Source organism: Enhydra lutris, unplaced genomic scaffold (assembly GCF_002288905.1).
Source record: "Enhydra lutris kenyoni isolate GAN:26980312 unplaced genomic scaffold, ASM228890v2 scaffoldscaffold92, whole genome shotgun sequence".
NCBI classification, from domain to species: Eukaryota; Metazoa; Chordata; class Mammalia; order Carnivora; family Mustelidae; genus Enhydra; species Enhydra lutris.
This window is the reverse complement of record NW_019154176.1, coordinates 182,879-203,853: the sequence shown is the minus strand read 5'-3', so window position 1 is coordinate 203,853 and position 20,975 is coordinate 182,879. Positions and strand designations below refer to the sequence as shown.

At 38.4% G+C, this 20,975-nt stretch overlaps 1 protein-coding gene across 1 annotated transcript in view; it reads right to left on the bottom strand.

Annotated features, from left to right (window-relative positions):
* Window positions 1-20,975, bottom strand: part of LOC111162483 (adhesion G protein-coupled receptor E2-like) — a 211,067-nt gene that overhangs the window by 13,520 nt on the left and 176,572 nt on the right. The gene's annotated exons all lie outside the window — the stretch shown is intronic.

The window sequence follows — 20,975 nt, the reverse complement described above, 5'->3', positions numbered from 1 at the left end:
ACAGAAAGGGAAATTAGAGAATCGATTCCATTTACTATAGCACCAAGAACAATAAGATACCTGGGAATAAACCTAACCAAAGAGGTAAAGGATCTGTACTTGAGGAACTACGTAACACCCATGAAAGAAATTGAAGAAGACACAAAAAGATGGAAGACCACTCCATGCTCTTGGATCGGAAGAATAAACATTGTTAAAATGTCTCTACTGCCTAGAGCAATCTATACTTTTAATGCTGTTCTGATCAAAATTCCACCGGTATTTTTCAAAGAGCTGGAGCAAATAATCCTAAAATTTGTATGGAATCAGAAGAGTCCCCGAATCACTAAGGAAATGTTAGAAAACAAAAACAAAACTGGGGGCATCACTTGATTTCAAGCTTTATTGCAAAGTGGTGACCACCAAGACAGCATGGTACTGGCATAAAAACAGACACATAGACCAGTGGAACAGAGTAGAGAGCCCAGATATGGACCCTCAACTCTATGGTCAATTAATCTTCGACAAAGCAGGAAATAATATACAGTTGGAAAAAGACAGTCTCTTCAATAAATGGTGCTGGGAAAATTGGAGAGCTTTATGTAGAAGAATGAAACTCCACCATTCTCTTACACCGTACACAAAGATAAACTCAAAATGGATAAAAGACCTCAACGTGAGACAGGAATCCATCAGAATCCTAGAAGAGAACATAGGCAGCAACCTCGTTGGTATCAGCCACAGCAACTTCTTTCAAGATATGTCTCCAAAGGCAAAGGAAACAAAAGTGAAAATGAACTTTTGGGACCTCATCAAGATCAAAATCTTGTGAACAGCAAAGGAAACAGTCAACAAAACAAAGAGGCAACCCACGGAATGGGAGAAGATATTTGCAAATGACACTACAGACAAAAGGTTGATATCCAGGATCTATAAAGAATATCTCAAACTCAACACACACAAAACAGACAATCATATCAAAAAATGGGCAGAAGATATGAACAGACACTTCTCCAATAAAGACATACAAATGGCTATCAGACACATGAAAAAATGTTCATCATCACTAGCCATTAGTGAGAGTCAAATTAAAACCACATTGAGATACCACCTTACCCCAGTTAGAATAGCCAAAATTAGCAAGACAGGAAACAACATGTGCTGGAGGGATGTGGAGAAAGGGGAACCCTCTTACACTGTTGGTGGGAATGCACGTTGGTACAGCCACTTTGGAAAACAGTGTGGAGATTCCTCAAGAAATTAAAAATAGAGCTTCCCTATGACCCTGCAATTGCACTACTGGGTATTTACCCCAAAGATACAGATGGAGTGAAAAGAAGGGCCATCTTTACTCCAATGTTCATAGCAGCAATGGCCACGGTCGCCAAACTGTGGAAAGAACCAAGATGCCCTTCAATGGACGAATGGATAAGGAAGATGTGGTCCATATATACTATGGAGTATTATTCCTCCATCAGAAAGGATGAATACCCAACTTTTGTAGCAACATGGGCGGGACTGGAAGAGATTATGCTGAGTGAAATAAGTCAAGCAGAGAGAGACAATTATCATACAGTTTCACTTATTTGTGGAGCATAAGAAATAATATGGAGGACATGGGGAGATGGAGAGGAGAAGGGAGTTGGGGGAATTTAGAGGGAGAGACAAACCCTGAGAGACTATGGATTCTGAAAAACAATCTGAGGGTTTTGAAGGGGCGGAGGGTGGGAGGTTGGGGGATCCAGGTGGTGGGTATTATGGAGGGCACGGATTGCATGGAGCACTGGGTGTGGTGCAAAAACAATGAATACTGTTACACTGAGAAGAAATAAAATAAATAAATGAACATTTTGAGCTTCTCATTTAAAAAAATAATTAAAAAAGCAAAATATAAGGCATAACATATTCCAACTCTAAATCTTAATTAGTTCTCTGCCCACAACACTTCTTGAAATTCCTGATGTATATGGAACATCTGGTATCTCTTCTTAAGCTGTGGATTCTGAGCGAGTAGCCGTAGGACATTTACCTTAGTAAATGGTAAGCAGGACTTGGGGAACAATCTCATGGTATCCATGTTAAATACTCATTTCAAAATACTTTCAAAGTCCATACCTGAATTGGGTCACAATTCTTTATGCTACCTCCAAGCTCAACCCCATGGAATGGAAACAAAAAAGAAGAGGTACAGAAAAAAGAAGAGGTACCAGAAAGAAGAGGTACCAGAAAGAATAAAGCAGTCATTATTTAGAGAAGGCTTGATTGTCTGCTGAGAAAGCTTCGGAGAATTCACTGGGAAATACTGACAGTCTAATCACATCCGGATAGCAAGGTCAACATTCAAGATGCAATGGTTTTCCTATCAAAGGAAAAACTTTAAAATGCAAAAGCCCAGTGTTGGGTATCAAGGAGGGAACATATTGCCTGGAGCACTGGGTGTTATACTCAAACAATGAATCATGGAACACTACATCAAAAACTAATGATGTGTTGTATGGTGACTAACATAACATAATAAATTTTAATAATAAAATTTAAAAATTAAAATAAATAAAATTAATTAATTAATTAAATTTAAAAATAAAATAAAATTTAAAACTAAAACTTCTAAGTACCTGAGAACCATCCTACAAGAAATGCGTGTAGTTTCTCAAGACGAAAACTGTCAAGTGTAAAATAAGAAATAAGAAATCATAACCTAGAGAAAGAGTTACGTTGGTGGGGTGAAGTCTTCATATTATTAAGAAGCTATTATTTCCAGGGATGCCTGGGTGGCTCAGTTGGTTAAGCCACTGCCTTCAGCTCAGATCATGACCCCAGGGTCCTGGGATCAGGTCCCTCATTGGGCTCCTTGCTCAGCGGTGAGCCTGCTTCTCTCGCTGCCTCTGCCTGCCTCTCTGCCTGATTGTGCGTTCTCTCTCTCTCTCTCTCTCTCTCTCTCTTTCTGCCAAATGAATAAAATATTTTTTTAAAAAGAAGCTATTATTTCCAAACCATGAGAGACTGGACTTGAGAAACAAACTGAGGGTTTAGGATGGGAGGAGGAATGGGGGATTGGGCGGACCTGGTGGTGGGTATTAAGGAGGGCATGTATTGCATGGAGCACTGGGTGTGGTGCATAAACAATGAATCTTGGAACACTGAAAAATAAAATTAAATTTAAAAAAATAAAAAATTAAACTACAAAAAAATACTGAAGCACATTTACTCTTAGTTATAAATTTTCAGTTCCACGAAGACTATGAATTCTGTGGTGCCTGAGTGGCTCAGTCAGTTAAGCATCTGCCTTCAGCTCTGGTCATGATCCCAGGGTCCTGGGATCCAGCCCTATGTCCGGTTTCCTGCTCAGTGGGAGTCTGCTTGTCCCTCTCCTTCTGCCCTTCCTCCCTCTGCTCCTGCTCTCTTCCTGTGTGCTCTCTCTCTCACACACAAATAAATGGATAAAATAGTTTTAAAAAAAAAGAAGTTATTATTTCCAAACTCATCAGTCAATGCATTGACAATAAAAGTCCCAAGACATTTTTAAATTTAGTAAACTAACCATAAAGTGTGTATAGAAGAAAAAATGTGACAGAAGTGACAGTTCACTTGAAGAATAGGTGAACAGGTGCTCACAATGGCCTATTTCTACTCTCTACTTTGTCTTGACCAAACATTACTCAGGTCTCTCTCTTTCCTACAGGCCCCTGAATTCTGCTTACCCTCAAATCTGAGCAAGTACGAAAAAAGTGGAACATGCCCTTCCCGTCAACCTTTCCTGGGAATTAGCTGACCACAGCAAGACCCTCTTTTTGTCACAACACACTGATAATTTCCCCTTACTTGTCCAGCTTCCTCTCCAAAAATGCTGCTTATTCTGTCTGCTTCCTCCTTTACCCTATAAAATAAAAACATTTTTCTGTATTTTGAGATGCTCATCGATTTCTGAGATCAGAAACTTCTCCCTGCTGCAATAGTCCTTCTAAGTAACTTGTCTCTTTATTCAAGCCCAGATTTAAATTTATTGGACATAAAACACAGAAATTGCTTCATAACATCTATAAAAACAAAACCATTGCATTTCTTAATGTGTGGTATTGTTCCAGGAATAGAAATTGTGTCTATGAATCAAAATAAAGGACACGTCATGTATAGCAATGTAACGTTTCATAAAAATGACATTTCAAATCAGTGTGTGAAGCATTGCATGTGAAGTCAGGGAAGTCACAGATTTCCTCAATAAATGGTGTCAGGACAACAGCCTATTCATTTAGAACAAATTATTTACTGAACAAATTCCAGGCATATTAAAATCTACTAAAATTATTAGAATATTAGAAAATGAGGGGCAATCTCCTAGGCAAGATTAAAGCAAAATGCATATAGTCAATAATTGAAAACCTGGACCAAAATGAAATTGAAAGTTTATAGTGATATCACTCTTAATTCATCATTATTACGATTGTAATAGGATTGATATTTACCCTGTTCATTATCCATGTGAGCTTGGACATGCAGAATCATCAAGTGGTGTGGGTTTTCCAAGATACCCCCCAAAGCCATACAGTGAACAGGGTGTGCAAGTCATCGAGGACCCACCACAGCAGGTGACTATTCGACTGACGCATATTCAGTGTCTGTCCCACCTGCAAACTTGTTTGCAGAGTCCCATCCCTGGGGAAGTCGTGAGATAGGCCAGTCTATTAGCCATCAGAGTCCTGTTTGGAAAGGGTGGCTGGATTGTATCTGATTACAATCTGTTCTTCTGATTCCTAGGGCTCCTGTTAAGAACAAGACAAGGGTGAATCAAGAGAGTCTAAGGGGAGGTGAACCATGAGAGACTATGAACTCTGAAAAACAATCTGAGGGTTTTGAAGGGGCGGGGGTGAGAGATTGGGGGAACCAGGTGGTTGGTATTGGAGAGGGCACGGATTGCATGGAGCACTGGGTGTGGTGCAAAAACAATGAATACTGTTACACTGAAAATAAATTTAAAAATTTAAAAAAAAAAAAGAGGGACTATGACTAGGGGTACCTGGCTGGCTAAGTAGGTCGAGCATGTGACACTTGATCTTGGCTGGTCACTTCAACCACCACATTGGGTAAAAAAGTAAATAAATAAATTGTGTGAAGAGGCATTTCGTATGGAACATCACTATTTCCTTGCATACTCTTTAGTATTGTTGTGAAATAAAAATAACAATTGTATTAATAATTCTCCATATTAATTGGCTGTGTATACACTTAAAACATGTTTAGTTTTGCAATTCTTTGTAATTCTTCTTTCCCTTTTGGTTATGTATCTTCTATATCTACTGAAATGTACATTTTATGTTTGTTGAATCTAATAACAATAAATTAAACTTGGATTTTAAAAGAGAGATTATTGGCATAAAACTGTTGATAATAACTTCTGATGATTGTTTCTACTTCCTTGGTGTTAGTTGTGATCTCTCCCTTTTCATTCATAATTTTATGAATTTGGGCTTTCTCTCTTTTCTTTTGGGTTAGTGTGGCCAATGTTTTATCGACCTTATTGATTCTTTCAAAAAACCAGCTTCTAGTTTAATTGATACGTTCCACAGTATCTCTGGCTTCTACCTCATTGATCTCTGCTCTAATCTTGATGATTTCCCTTCTTATGTGTGGAGTTGGTTTGATTTGTTGTTGATTCTCCAGTTCTTTAAGGTGTAGAGACAGCTGCTGTGTTCTGGATTTTCAATTTTTTTGAGGGAGGCTTGGATGGCTATGTATTTCCCCCTTAGGACCACCATTGCTGTATCCCATCGGTTTTGGACTGAAGTGTCTTCATTCTCATTGGTTTCCATGAATTGTTTCAGTTCTTCTTAGATCTCCTGGTTGATCCAAGCATTCTTAAGCAAGGTGGTCTTTAGCTTCCAGGTGTTTGAGTTCCTTCCAAACTTTTCCTTGTGATTGAGCTCCAGTTTCAAAGCATTGTGATCTGAGAATGTGCAGGGAATGATCTCAGTCTTTTGGTATCGGTTGAGTCCTGATTTGTGACCCAGTACGTGGTCTATTCTTGAGAAGGTTCCATGTGCACTTGAGAAGAATAAGTATTCTGTTTTTTTAGGGTGGAATGTTCTGTATATATCTATGAGGTCCATCTGGTCCAATGTGTCATTCAATGCTCTTGTTTCTTTATTGGTTTTCTGCTTCGATGATCTGTCTATTTCTGAAAGAGGCGTGTTAAGATCTACTACTATTAATGTGTTCATATTAACATGGATCTTTATCTTGATTAACAGTTTTCTTATGTAATTGGCTGCTCCCATATTGGGGGCATAGATATTTACAATTGTTAGATCATCTTGGTGGATAGTCCCTTTAAGAATTATGTAGTGTCCTTCTGTATCTCTGACTACAGCCTTTAGTTTAAAATCTAATTTATCTGATATGAGAATCGCTACCCTGGCCTTCTTTTGAGGCCCATTGGCATGAAAGATGCTTCTCCATCCCTTCACTTTCAGTCTGGGTATATCTTTAGGTTCAAAATGGGTCTCTTGTAGACAACATATGGATGGGTCCTGTCGTTTTATCCAATCTGCAACCCTGTGCCATTTTATGGGCACATTTAAGCCATTCATATTGAGAGTGATTATTGATAGATACGTTTTTATTGACATCGTGTTACCTTTGAAGTCTTTCTTTCTGTAGATGTCTCTATATTTCTGTTCAATGCCTTTCTTAGGATTTTTCCTCTTTTATAGAACCCCCCTTAATATTTCCTGCAGTGTCGCCTTGGTGGTTGCATAGTCTTTTAAGCCTTGCTGGTCTTGGAACTCTTTATCTCTCCATCCATTTTGAATGTCAGTCTTGCTGGATAAAGTATTCTTGGCTGCATGTTCTTCTCATTTAGTGCCCTGAATATATCTTGCCAGCCCTGTCTGGCTTGCCAGGTCTCTGTGGACAGGTCTGACGTTATTCTGATGGGCTTGCCTCTGTAAGTAAGGAGCCTCTTTGTCCTAGCAGCTTTCGAGAGATTATACCTACAATTATGATTCCTCAGTTTGACTATCAGGTGCCTTGATGTTTTTCTGGAATCTATAATCTTGGGTGGTGACTGTTCGGCCTCTAGTACATGAACGCTGGCTCCATTCGCGAGATTGGGAAAATTTTCATGAAGAACTTGTTCCACTATATCTTCTAGACTTCTTTCTTTCTCCTCCCCTTCAGGGATTCCAATATAATTCTGACGTTGGAACGTTTCATGGCGTCATTTATTTCCCTGATTCTGTTTTCATGGTTTCTAAGTTGTTTGTTCCAGGCTTCCTCTTGATCCTTTCTCTCTATCTGTTTGTCCTCCAGATCACTAATTCTATCTTCTGTCTCATTTACCCTACCTAGCTTTGAGAGAATTTAGATTAGATTGGAACTCATTGAGAGCATTGTGAACTTCAGCCCTGGTAGCTTTTAGCTCTGCCCTAACATTGTGAACATCCTGTGTGGTCGCTTTCAGCTCAGCCCTAATCAATTCCGTTTGGTCATCCATGGCTTTCTCCAACCTAGCTATTGCCTGGATAATTGTTAGCCTGAATTCTCTTTCTGACATTTTGTCTATCAGCCACAGCAACTTGTTTCAAGATATGTCTCCAAAGGCAAAGGAAACAAAAGCCAAAATAAACTTTTGGGACTTCATCAAAATCAAAAACTTCTGCACAGCAAAGGAAACAGTCAAGAAAACAAAGAGGCAACCCACGGAATGGGAGAAGGTATTTGCAAATGACAGTACAGACAAAAGTTTGATATCCAGGATCTATAAAGAACTCCTGAAACTCAACACACACAAAACAGACAATCATATCAAAAAATGGGCAGAAGATATGAACAGACACTTCTCCAATGAAGACATACAGATGGCTATCAGACACATGAAAAAATGTTCATCATCACTAGCCATCAGGGAGATTCAAATGAAAACCACATTGAGATATCACCTGACACCAGTTAGAATGGCCAAAATTAGCAAGACAGGAAACAACATGTGCTGGAGGGATGTGGAGAAAGGGGAACCCTCTTCTACTGTTGGTGGGAATGCAAGTTGGTGCAGCCACTTTGGAGAACAGTGTGGAGATTCCTCAAGAAATTAAAAATAGAGCTTCCCTATGACCCTGCCATTGCACTACTGGGTATTTACCCCAAAGATACAGATGGAGTGAAAAGAAGGACCATCTGTACCCCAATGTTTATAACAGCAATGGCCACGGTTGCCAAACTGTGGAAAGAACCAAGATGCCCTTCAACGGACGAATGGATAAGGAAGATGTGATCCATATACACTATGGAGTATTATGCCTCCATCAGAAAGGAGGAATACCCAACTTTTGTAGCAACATGGACAGGACTGGAAGAGATTATGCTGAGTGAAATAAGTCAAGCAGAGAGAGTCAATTATCATATGGTTTACTTATTTGTGGAGTGTAACAAATAGCATGGAGGACATGGGGAGTTAGGAGAAGGCAGTTGGGGGAAATTGGAAGGGGAGGTGAGCAATGAGAGACTATGGACTCTGAAAAACAATCTGAAGGGTTTGAAGAGGTGGGAGGTGGGAGGTTGGGGGAACCAGGTGGTGGGTATTAGAGAGGGCATGGATTGCATGGAGCACTGGGTGTGGTACAAAAACAATGAATACTGTTATGCTGAAAATAAATTTAAAAATGCTTAAAAAATAAATTATTAAAATAAAATAAAAAGAGAGAGATTACTTTAAAAAATAAGATTTTTTTTAAAAAGAGAGAATATAATTTTGATTTATGAACATATTTTAATTAAAATTTTGTATTTGAAAGGAGAAATTTGGCCTTATTTCCTCTGTTAAACCTCCATCTGTTGCTATTGTGTTTGTTGTTCTTTATTCTTTTTTTTCAGCATAATAGTATTCCTTGTTTTTGCACCACACCCAGTGCTCCATGCAATCCGTGCCCTCTCTAATACCCACCACCTTGTTCCCCCAACTTCCCACCCCCCGCCACTTCAAACCCCTCAGATTGTTTTTCAGAGTCCATAGTCTCTCATGTTGTTCTTTATCCTTTTATCCCTGTGAAGATGGATGTTCTTGCTCTGGGGTAATATTTATCTCTTGACTTTTCAAACTAGGAAGTTTCAGTATTCCCTTATTTACCAGAATAACCTTAGATGCCTAAAATTGTTGGTGGTTTCCCTTCCAATTTAGCTGCCCCTTGAAATCAAGTGAATATTTTCTCTTCTTCCTTTACCCTTCTCCAAAAATAAAGCAGGTGACAAGGTTTTCGGGGGGAGAAATATTTATTTTGACAGAAGACACCATATTCAGAGTCTGAATGCATGTGCTACAATAAAAAAATTTTGAATTATTTAACAAAAGATATATAGGTATAGATACATATATTCACACATATGTATTCTTAGTGCCTTAAAGTCAGTAAGAAAAATAAAGTGGGGGTGCCTGGGTGGCTCAGTGGGTTAAGCCTCTGCCTTTGGTTTAGATCATGGTCTCAGGGTCCTGGGATCTAGTCCCATGTTGGGTTCTCTGCTCAGCAGAGAGCCTGTTTCCCCCTCTCTCTCTGCCTGCCTCTCTGCCTACTTGTGATCTCTCTCTGTCAAATAAATAAAATCTTTAAAAAGAAAAAGAAGAGAAAAATACAGTGAATAAAATAAGGCATGCCAAATATAGGAGTATATAATTCACAGAGATGACTGTGAAAATACAAAGACATATAAAAATTGCAACCCTGTTAATGAGATACTAACTCATATATTAAGATAAATAAAAACATTTGATAATACATAATTTTAAGATTCCAAGACATCTGTAGACCCTAAGCCACCTAATAATTAAATAGAAACTTAGAATTGTAAAGTTGAAATGTCTTTTACAGATCATCTAAACTGGTTGTGTCATTCTATCAATAAAAAAACCTGTCCATCCTTCAGAGAGACTGGCTTATATTCTTGAAGTCTTTCATTTTTTTTCCTGTCCACAATATATAATGGACATGCCTTCCTGACAATTTTAAATTCCTGTGTCTTTCTTCTATTAATTGCCTTCTAAATGAGATAAATGATTAGCAAGAGCCTAGGGGTCACTTAAGCCACAGATCAACAAAATTATTCATGTTAAAAATGAAAAATTAAAAAAGATGTGATAGCAGTAGTGTTGATTGCATGTGGAAAATTGATCCTCTCCTATAGCACCTGGGTAATTTGATACAATCTCATTACATAGAAGAGTTGCAGAATTTATTACAATGTAAAATACATATGCTCTGTAACCCAGTATAGAAGCCACCTAGTCTAAGAAAATTTAAAAATGTTCTCCTTATGGTATTTTGAGACATTCACTGCAGCATTATTTTAGAGATGGGAAACAGGAGGCCATCTAAATGTGCATTAAAAAAGAGAAAAGCAAAATAAATTTTCTAATCTACATGTATACAACAGCAGCTGAAAAGAAAGACGTGGATCTATATACAGTGACATGTAAAACCTCTCCAAATATTGCTGACTAAAGAGTAAGTTGAGAACAAAGTACATAGTAGGAAAAACTTTATTTTAAAAACATAACTTCAGCTAAATTATATATAAACAATTTTATACAAAACAACAACACCACTCAAAGATACAGGGAAGGAAGATAGAACAGGGACCTTGGGACCCAAAAAACTCTGCTGTGGTGAGTCCCACAAGCTTTAGTTTGGCTTCATCTATCCCAGGCTTGGAACCAAAGAGGCTGGCAGCCCAGAAATGCCAACAGGTGCAGACAACAAAGAAATGTTCCCCGAGAAAAGCCAGTTCTCCCTATCCAAAGGACCAGGAAAGGGAGCTCCTGGCAAAACAGAAAGTATTTCAGCAGTAACTGCCCTATTCCAACCAAAAAGCAGAGAAAAACTGACCCCACGCTTCCTTTCCTCAGCAAAGATCAAGTCTGGAAGCCCGGACCTCTGCCCTTGCCCAGCTGTGATGAAGCGTTCTTTCCCATCCCTTGGGTTTGTGGCAGAGAAGGAGCTGGGACTTCCATTGTGTCAGAAGAGGCCATGTGGGGAGCAGTAACAAGGCATCCCTACAATCCCTCATCAGGGTGATGTACACAGAGGCTTGGCATAGAGGGAGAACTTCCAACTCCACCAGGAACAAGGTATCCCTCCAACACAGGAGCATCAGCAGGCTGAGAGGGAATTTATTCCCTCTCTTGCCTGCAAAAACATGGCCACTGTTCCCCCAACTCCAAGCATAATGTCAGAAGAGTCTTCCAAAACAGAAGAGTTTAATAAAATCTACTTTCAAAACACAATACAATAAAGACCAAGGATACAATTTAAGAAATCAGTGTCATACCAAGAACCAGGAATACCTCAACTTGAGATGACACAAATGTTAGAATTATCTGACAAATATCTTACAGCAACCATCATAAAAAAATGTTCTAATGAGTAATTACAAGCAAACTTTTCTGAAACAAATGAAAAAATAGAAAGTCTTAGAAAAGAAAAGAGAACTTTGATAAAGAAACAGATGATTACAAAGGCCTAATGGAAATTTAGACCTGAAAAATACAAAAAGTGAAATGAAATCTCTATTGGGCAGGCTTACTAGCAGAATGGGGACAAAAGAATGGAAATATCAGTGAACCTGAAGACAAAACAATATAATTTATGCAATCTGAATAAGACAAAATAAACTACAAAAAAATTATCAGCATCTCAGGGACCTATAGGGCTATGCCAAAAAATCTAATATTTCTGCAGTTTAATTCCATGAAAGACTCTTAATTCTAGAGAACAGGCTGAGGGTTACTGGAGGGGTGGTGGATGGGGAATGGGGTAACTAGGTCATGAGCACTGAGTGTTATATGCAACTGATAAATTATTGAACTGTACATCTAAAACAAATGATGTACTATATGTTAGCTAATTGAATTTAAATTTTTTTAAAAAAATGAATTCCCCTAGTGATTTTCATTGCTGCCAGAAGAAAAAGTAATAAACATTCAATTTATTTTAGCAGAAAAAAAATGAATTCCACAGGGAGATAGAGAATATGGAACTGAAAAATTCTTCAGAGGGAAAAAATGGTTAAAATTTCTCAGATTTCCAAAAGACAAAAACATAGATTCAAGAAGTTGAGGAAACCCTAAGCAGAATCAACTTAAACAAATCAGGGCCAAGATACAGTATAATAAAACTTCTGATAACTAATGACCAAGGAAAAAAAAACCTGAAAGCAAAGAGAGATTATGATACCTCATCCCTATGGGAACAAACATTTCAGGTATCAGAAATTATGGAAGGCACATATTGCTAGAGCACTGGGTGTGATGCATAAACAATCAATCTTGGAACACTGAAAAAATAAAATTAAATTTAAAAAAAATGAAATCATGGATGCCAGTGGAATGTAGCACAACATTTTCATGGCATGAATGAATGGATAAAGAAAATGTAGTGTCCATATATATACAATGGAATTATATATATACATATATGAATATTATTCATCCAGGTACAAAATAAATAAGTCATGGGGTTGTAAAGTACAACTTGGTAACTACAATTAATAATATCATATTGCATATTTGAAAGTTGATAACAGAAAATATCTTAAAAGTTCTTATCACTTAAGGAGGGCACATACTGCAATGAGCACTGGGTGTGGTGCATAAACAATGAATCTTGGAACACTGAAAAAATAAATTTTTTTTAAAAGTTCTCATCACACACACACACACGAAATTTGCAACTATGTATGGTAATAGATGTCAAGAAGATATATTGTGGTGATTATTTCACAATATCTACAAATATCAAATCATTATGTTGTATACCTAAAACTAATATAGTGCTGTATGGCAATTATACCTCAATAAAATCATCTTTTAGGGGCACCTGGGGGGCTCAGGCAGTTAAGCATCCAAGTCTTGATTTCTGCTCAGGCCATGATCTTTGGGTTTTGGAATCGGACCCCACGTTACAGGGGAGTCTGTACTGAGCAGCGAGTCTGCTTGAGATTCTCTCCCACCCTCCCCTCTGCCCTTCTCCCCACTCACACACTCTCTCACTTGCTTTCTCTCTCTTTCTCTAAAATAAATATGCAACTAATATATCATTGAACATTATATCAAAAACTAATGATGTACTAAAAGTTGGCTAATTGAATTTAAATAAAATTAATAAATTGAATAAATAAAATATTTTTTTAAAACTGTCTTAACAGATACTAAATAATGAATTCTGTTGACTCTGATCCAAAGTCTTCATGGGGTAGAAAAATGAGCAGAGTAATTCTTCATGTTGGGAAGTTCTTATAATACACAGGATCACATCTTCTTATACCACAAAGATTTAAAAACCACCTTCAGGGAGGCTTTCAGTACAAACACCACTAATGCTATGCAAATACTTAAAAAATAGAAGTGAAGTTTCTGAGAAGTTAATCACAAGACAGAGTCTCAGGAAAGAAAGGATACAGACTGGTGGTTTCCTATGGCAGTCCCTCTGGAGCCCAAGTCAGACTTAAAACAGGAAGTCTTTGTAACACACACAGACCAAGACAAGATGTCCTCTGTGCCTGGGCTCACAGTTGTCTGCATCATGAGAAACAAAAATCTACTGTTGCCAGGTAGGTAGAATTATAACAATAATGACAGATAACTAAAGCTATCTGGGAGCTCTCTATCCAGTTAGAGAATATTCTATGTTCTTGATAATCTGTTTTGTTTCCCCCTTTCTCTCTAAAGGACAAAGGGAAGAGATTTTAAGAAGGATGTTGGCTCATTTTTATCTAGTCTCAAAGCAGAAAATCAGTAAAACTTACTCTTGGAGCCAATCCAACAGAGATTTCTCATTTAATCAGCTATATTGGCTCAGTTTCTTCAGAGAAAGAGGATGAATATAATGTGTGTGAGTGTGTGTGTGTGTGTGTGTGTGAGAGAGAGAGAGAGAGAGAGAGAGGGAGGGAGAAAGGGGGTGAAGGAGAGAAAGAGAGAGATTCATTCATTTTAAGGATGGTTCATCCTTGTGGACCACATCCTTGTGAACCACAATTGGTTCATGCAATTGTGGAGGTTGGGAAATTGATATTCTGTAGGGCAGGCCAGCAGACTGACTTGATGTTACATCTCAAGTCTGAAGTCATTCTGAAAGCAGAATTTCCTCTTCCTCAGAGGAGGGCCGTCTTTTTTCTCCTGATGTCTTCAACTGATTAGATGAGGTCCACTCACATTATGGAGGATAATCTGCTTTACTCTGAGTCTACTGATTTAATTATTAATCTCATCTAAAAGACACCTGCCCAGCAGGTGTTTGACCAAATATCTGGGTCCAGCCAAATTGATACATGAAATTAACCCTCATACCGCCTATACTATTTTTTTTTCACAAGGGTACATAACCAAATTCTCTGAAAACTCTAATGAACTAAGAAAAACATCATCCTCTAGTCCATGGGCTTTGTGTGGGTCATGGAATGGTTGAAAGGGCAATAACGGTGCATAATAGGAAGGACAGCTTAATGCTGATTGGTCTTTATTTCCCTCAATGGTTAGGATAATACCTGTTACATAGCAAGTTAAGTGTTCCTTATATATTGTCCTTGTTGGTTGTAATTTGTTCCCTTGTTTTTGTAAAAATAGTCACATTTCTTATCATCTGCTATGTGGAACATGATTACTTTTAATGCTGGGCACATTTTAGAAAATAGTATGAAGGCACTGACATATGGAAAGATTTTTCATAGAGTTCATTGCCTCCCATGAATGGAATGAAAGACTCTAATAGGTGGGCAGGTGATTGCCTGTAGAGTAGTCCCTTCACACTTGTAGTGGTTTTGATACCATGAAGCCTGTGCAGTGACTCATCACTCAGGACCAGCTTAGGGGATAAAGGGAAAGGCTGTGCCCTCAATGCACTGTAGGATGGCCAGGAGCTCACTTGTTATGAACCATAGAAGCCATGGGCACTGCACCTGGAGAGGCCACTTAACCAGGAAACGATGGCTCTACCTGCTGGCGCCTTAGTTCTTACCACTTACTTACCTCAGCTTCCCCTCTTGTGTTTCCTGGGCTTCCTGCCTCACCAATACTACTGTAAGCTGGACTCAAACTTGGGGCTGGCTGACTCCCAAACCCATGCTCCTCTTGTGTGCCCCAAAATATGTGGATTAAACTGGGGGTGATAATCCTCTAAGAGAAATCCTCAAGGTAGATTTCTACCATTGTCAGAGAACAAAGGACCTGCCTATGGGCAGAGCACACCAATCTGTGGACTTTGTGCTTCAAGATTTATCCCCTCCATCAGGAGAGGCCATAATTTCTAAGTTGTGTCCCTGATATCAGCTGTCTGTGTATATTCTGTCCCCTTACCTGTAATACTGAGATTCCATGAGGATGGTGTCCATTAGTGACTGACTCCTTATGGAATCTAGGGAGAGGGAGGTAATAGGGCTGGTCCTATATAAGGTACAAGAGTCTTATGGATGCTGCTGGAAAGCTGTGAGCTGCATGGTGAGAGCCACATCGCTAGGAGGCAATGACCATGCCACCAGGAGTTGAAATTGGAACTCAACTCTCCTCCCTTTGTTCTCTCACTGGTTTTTTTTCTGCTGTAGGACTTTTGATGCTGCTGCTGTTGACACTGGGAGCTGCAGCCCAGTACAGTAGAGGTGAGTCTGCAGACTTAGTGACACAAGCTAAGGAGTGCATATGCTGGGTCTGGGTTCTACACTGACAAGGGGAAAAGGAGGCTTATTCTCCAAGTGAAGCTCCAAGATAGTCTTCTGAAGATAAGAGAAACTCTTTCTTCCTCTCCAAATGTCCAGTCTTTGGTCCTTTCCTCTTTTGATGGCAGCCATCCCTTCCCTACCTTCCCCTGCTCTACTCATGGACTCTTAGCTGGCAGCTGACTTCATCCAATTCTGTGAAACTTCTGGCTGTGGTCTCCATCCCCACTGCTAGTTCCCCCACACTTGTGCTCCCTGGTGCTCTATGAACTCTCCATGGGTCAATACCACCACCCATAGCTGTTCCCTGGGATTCAGTTCTTCATCTGGGGAGATCTTCACCAGCCTGTTGGAGAGCTTTGATGGTATAGGGTCATGGGGTGCTGAAGATCCAGGGAAACAGAGAGGAGAGATGGTGGAGCATTCTGAGCCCTCAGCCTCACTGAGAGTAGCACCCAGCACTTCATCTAGGAAAAGAGAGAGGTGACAGGGCAGGGAAATTATGAGAGAAGTGGAAGGTTTTCATGATCAGTAGGTAGACTGTTGAGAGCTTAAACAGCAGAACTGAGCTATGTGAGTTTAAAGTCCAGCTCACTGTTGATTACATCTGACATGTAGGAAATTATTTCTCCTCTCTGCCTCAGTTTGCTTGTCTGTAAATTGGGGACAATCATTGTACCTACCCCCCATAGATTGAGTAAGATTTAAAATTCACATGTATAAAGAACAGGTAAAGACTAGTTCAAAGCAGACTGTCAAACACAAGTTATTATTATAGTCAATGCTGTTATTACTGTGATTATTCTCATAGCACAAAGAAAGGGGAGAGAAGTGGAAGCAATAGGAGAGAAGAAATACCGACGTCCTCGAAGCTCAGGGCTTCCTCCTGGCAAGAGCTCACCAGGAACTCCTGCCCCGTCAGGATCATGGCTTCCTAATTTAAATTTCCTCCAACAATGCACAAATTTCCCTTTTTCCCACATCCTCAGCAAAAGTTGTCATTTCTTGTCTTTTTATAACAGCCAATCTGACAGGTGTGAGGTGATATCTCATTGTAGTTTTGATTTGCATTTTCCTGATGATTAGTGGTGTTGAGTACATTTTCATGTACCTCTTGGCTGTTTGGAGGTCATCTTTGGAAAAATATATATTCAGGTCCTCACCCATCTTTAAATTGATTAAAAATAATAATATTTGGGAGGTTGCTATTGAGCTGTATGAATTCTTTATATATTTTGGATGTTAATCCTTTATGTGATAATATGATTTGCAAATAATTTCTCCCAAATTGTCAATAGGCTTTTCATTTTTGATGCTTTCCCTTACTGTACAGAAGTTTTTAGTTTGATATGGTCCCACTAGTCTATTTTTGCATTTGTTGTCTTTGCTTTTGGTGTTGAGTCCAAAAAATCACTGCCTACACCAACGTCAAAAAGCTCACTCCCGGTTTTCTTCTGTGAATTTCATGATTTCAGAGTAGCATCATTTTTAAATTATCAAATTTAGGCTCAAAGAGATCACTTGACTTATCCAAAGTCTTACAACTAATAAAGTGATAGAAGAATGTCCAGGTATAAACCTAAGGTGATTTTAAGTATTGGTGAGGATGTGGAGAAAAAGGAAACCTCATGCACTGTTAGTAGGAATGTAAATTGGTGCAGCCACTGTGGAAAACAGTATGGAGGTTCCTCGGAAAATTAAAAATGGAAACACCATATGATCCAGTGATTTCACTACTGGGTATTTACTCAAAGAAAACAAAAACACTAATTCAAAAAGATAGATGCACCAACATTTATTGCAATATTATTTACAATGGCCAAGATATGGAGGAAACTCAAGTGTTCGTCCATAATTGAAATGGTAAATAAGATGTGGCATCCGTCTGCAACAGAAGATTACTCACCCATTAAAAAGAGATCTTGCCATCTGCAACAACATGAATGGCCCTAGAAGGCATACTGTCAAGTGCAATAAGTCAGTCTGAAAGAGACAAATCCTGTATGATTTCACATATATGTTGAATATAAAATGTAAAATAAAACTGGACTCTTAAATACAGAGAGCAACCTGATGATTGCCAGGGGGAAGTGGCAGGGAGATGGGCAAAATAGGTAAATGGGATTAAGAGTTACAAACTTCCAGCTATAAAATAAATAAGTTATAGAGACGAGGATCACAGCATGTGGAATATAGTCAATAATACTATAATAATATTGTTTGGTGACAAGCGATGACTATACTCACCATGGTGAGCACCGAGAAATGTTTAGAACTGTTAAATCATTGTGTTGTACATCTGAAACTAACACTCTATGTTAATTATACTTCAGTGAAAATGTATCTTAAAAAAGAAAGAAAACATTTCTAAAGTCTTTTATATTTGAGTATATTTGACACACAATGTTACATTAGTTTCAGATGTACAACATAATGATTAGACAAATTTATACATTATGTTATGTTCACCACAAGTGTAGCTACAATCTGCCCCCATAAATCAACAGATTGCTGTTATATTCCTTATGTTGTGTCTTTTCTTCCCATGATTTATTCATTCCATAATTGATAGCCTGCATTTCCCACTCCCCTTCACCCAAACCCCGGCCCCACTTTCCTTTGGCAACCTAGAATTTGCTTTCTGTATTTATAGGTCTGATTCTGCTTTTTGGTTTTTTTTTTTTTTTGTATGTTTTATTCATTTGGGTTTTCTTTTTTTAGATATCATTTATTAGTGATATCATATGGTATTTTTCTTTCTCAATCTTATTTCACTTAACATAATACTCTCTAGGTCCATTCATATTGTCTCAAATGGCATAATCTCATCCACTTTATGGCTCTGTAACATTCCATTGTGTATGTACCACATGTCCCTTATCCACTCATCTGTTGACAGGTACTCAGGTTGCTACATATATTGGCTATTGTAATAATGCTGTAATAAACAACAATTAAAAAATAAGCTAAAGAGCCATATGCAAGAAAATAAGATAGTATTGTTTAGCACTGTTTAAATCATTTATTTTTCCCCTGAAATATTTTTAAGTATACTTTTTTTTAAGATTTTATTTATTTATTTGACAGACAGAGATCACAAGCAGGCAGAGAGGCAGGTAGAGAGAGAGGAGGAAGCAGGCTCCTTGCTGAGCAAAGAGCCCGATGCAGGCTCGATCCCAGGACCCTGAGCAGCGGCTTAACCCACTGAGCCACCCAGACGCCCTTTAAGTATACTTTTTTAAGTATACTTATACTTTTTAACTATACTTATTTTTTAGATATTTTTAAATATACTTATTTGTAAGTATTTTTAAAGTATCTTTAAGTATTTTTTTAAGTATTTTTAAGGATACTTAAGTAAACTTTCAGGGTACCTGGGTGGCTCAGTCAGTTAAACACCTGACTCTTGATTTCAGCTCAGGTTGCGATCTGAGGGTCCTAGGATGGAACCCCAAGGGAGAGGGAGACAAGCCGACTTCTCAGCAGGGAATCAGCTTGTCTCCCTCTCCCTCTGCCCCTCCCCTTGCGCTCTCTCTCGCTCTCTCTCAAATAAACATTCTTTTAAAAATATTTTCAAAATCCAAGAATTAAATTACTACGTATCTGTTTAAGAAATGATACAAAACTAGAAGGTATGCTTTTAAAAATCTTGTTATATCTGAATATCTTTTCAAAACATTTAAATAAAGGTAACATAATTTTAACTTAAAAAGAAATAACTCAATCAGAGATACCTAATTATCATATGGTCTCACTCAAATGTGGAACATAAGCAATGGGGCAGGAGATGATAAGAGAAGGGAGGGAAAACTGAATGGGAAGAAATCATTGAGGGAGACAAACCATATGAGACTCTTGACTCCAGGAAGCAAACTAAGGGTTGCAGAAAGGGAGGTGGGTGGGCAGATGGGGTAACTGGGTGATGGGAATTAAAGAGGGCATTTGATATGATAAAAAAAATAGTAATAATAATAATAATAAACGAATAAATATAATAATGGATTGGTGAAATAACCTTAACTTTAAAACAACACAGTTGTTAAAATATACTGAGAAAGAAAGAGAGAAAGAAGGAAAGAAAGGAGGAAAGAAGGAAAAGAAAGAAAGAAAGAAAGAAAGAAAGAAAGAAAGAAAAAGAAAGAAATTTCAATCTCATAAAGAAAATCAACTATTTTTCTCAAATTAGAAAAGCAAAAAATTGGGTCATCTGAGTGGCTCAGTCAGTTAAACATATGCCTTCAGCTCAGGTCTTGATCCCAGGGTTCTGGGATTGAGCCCCGCATCAGGCTCCCTGCTTAGTGAGAAGTCTGCTTCTCCATCTCCTTCTGACTGCTGCTCCCCTTGCTTGTGCTCTCTCCCTCTCTTTCTCTCTCTGTCAAATAAACAAAATAAAAATCTTTAAGGAAATAAAAATTGCTTTTCTTTTAAGACGAAAATAAATACAACTTGAATAATGGAAGCTGAAACTAAAGTTTGCTTCAAAAAACATTTTATAATGACACTGAGGAGGTTTTTATTCAACAAAATAGGTTCATAAAAGGAAATTCTAATACTTAAAAATGGTTAAGATGGAAAATTTTGTTGTGTGCATTTGGCCACAATAAGAAAATAGGAAAAAGCAAGAAAATATACAGTTTTTACACCAAGAAATATTTTCATGTACTCAAAATAGGCTTAGATGCATATCTATTGATAAGTAAAGGAAAATTTTCTAATATTTTTGAAAAGAAAAGAAAAAATACCCTAAAACTTACCAGTAGTCTGTGTAGTGGACTTATACATGGTTTTCTTTGTTTTCATTTTTATTTTTATATTTTCTTTGTCCTTCTAAGTATCCATGTGTCATTTAATATTTGGGAGAAAGGTAATTTACTATGGAATAAAAGGTGGTGTTGGGACTCCCGCCCAGCCCCTCTATGCCTGAGAGGTATCCCTAATGGATCCCCTGCATTTGTGCATGTGTGTCCCATGGAGGCTCGTGGCTGGTTGAGCATGGCAATGAGCCCTGCTGATGGTGCGCCTGGATCCCAGCTCCTTCCTGGGAGCACGCCTGTCAGGTTGAAGATTTCTCATATCATGTCTTCCCCTCCTGCACTCGTCATTCCCACCTGTCCCCCACTTGACTCCATGCCACCCAACAACCTTGAAGGCAGGTGTCCAGCTATTGCCACCATCTGTGAAGAAAGGAGGGCTGTCCCATTGCCCAGATGGGGGTGAACACGAATGCATCATGTGTGTGTCTTCCCACATCCTGTCATGTCCTGGTGCTGACACCCACAGCCTGTCCTGGGGCCTTAGAAGGGACATCC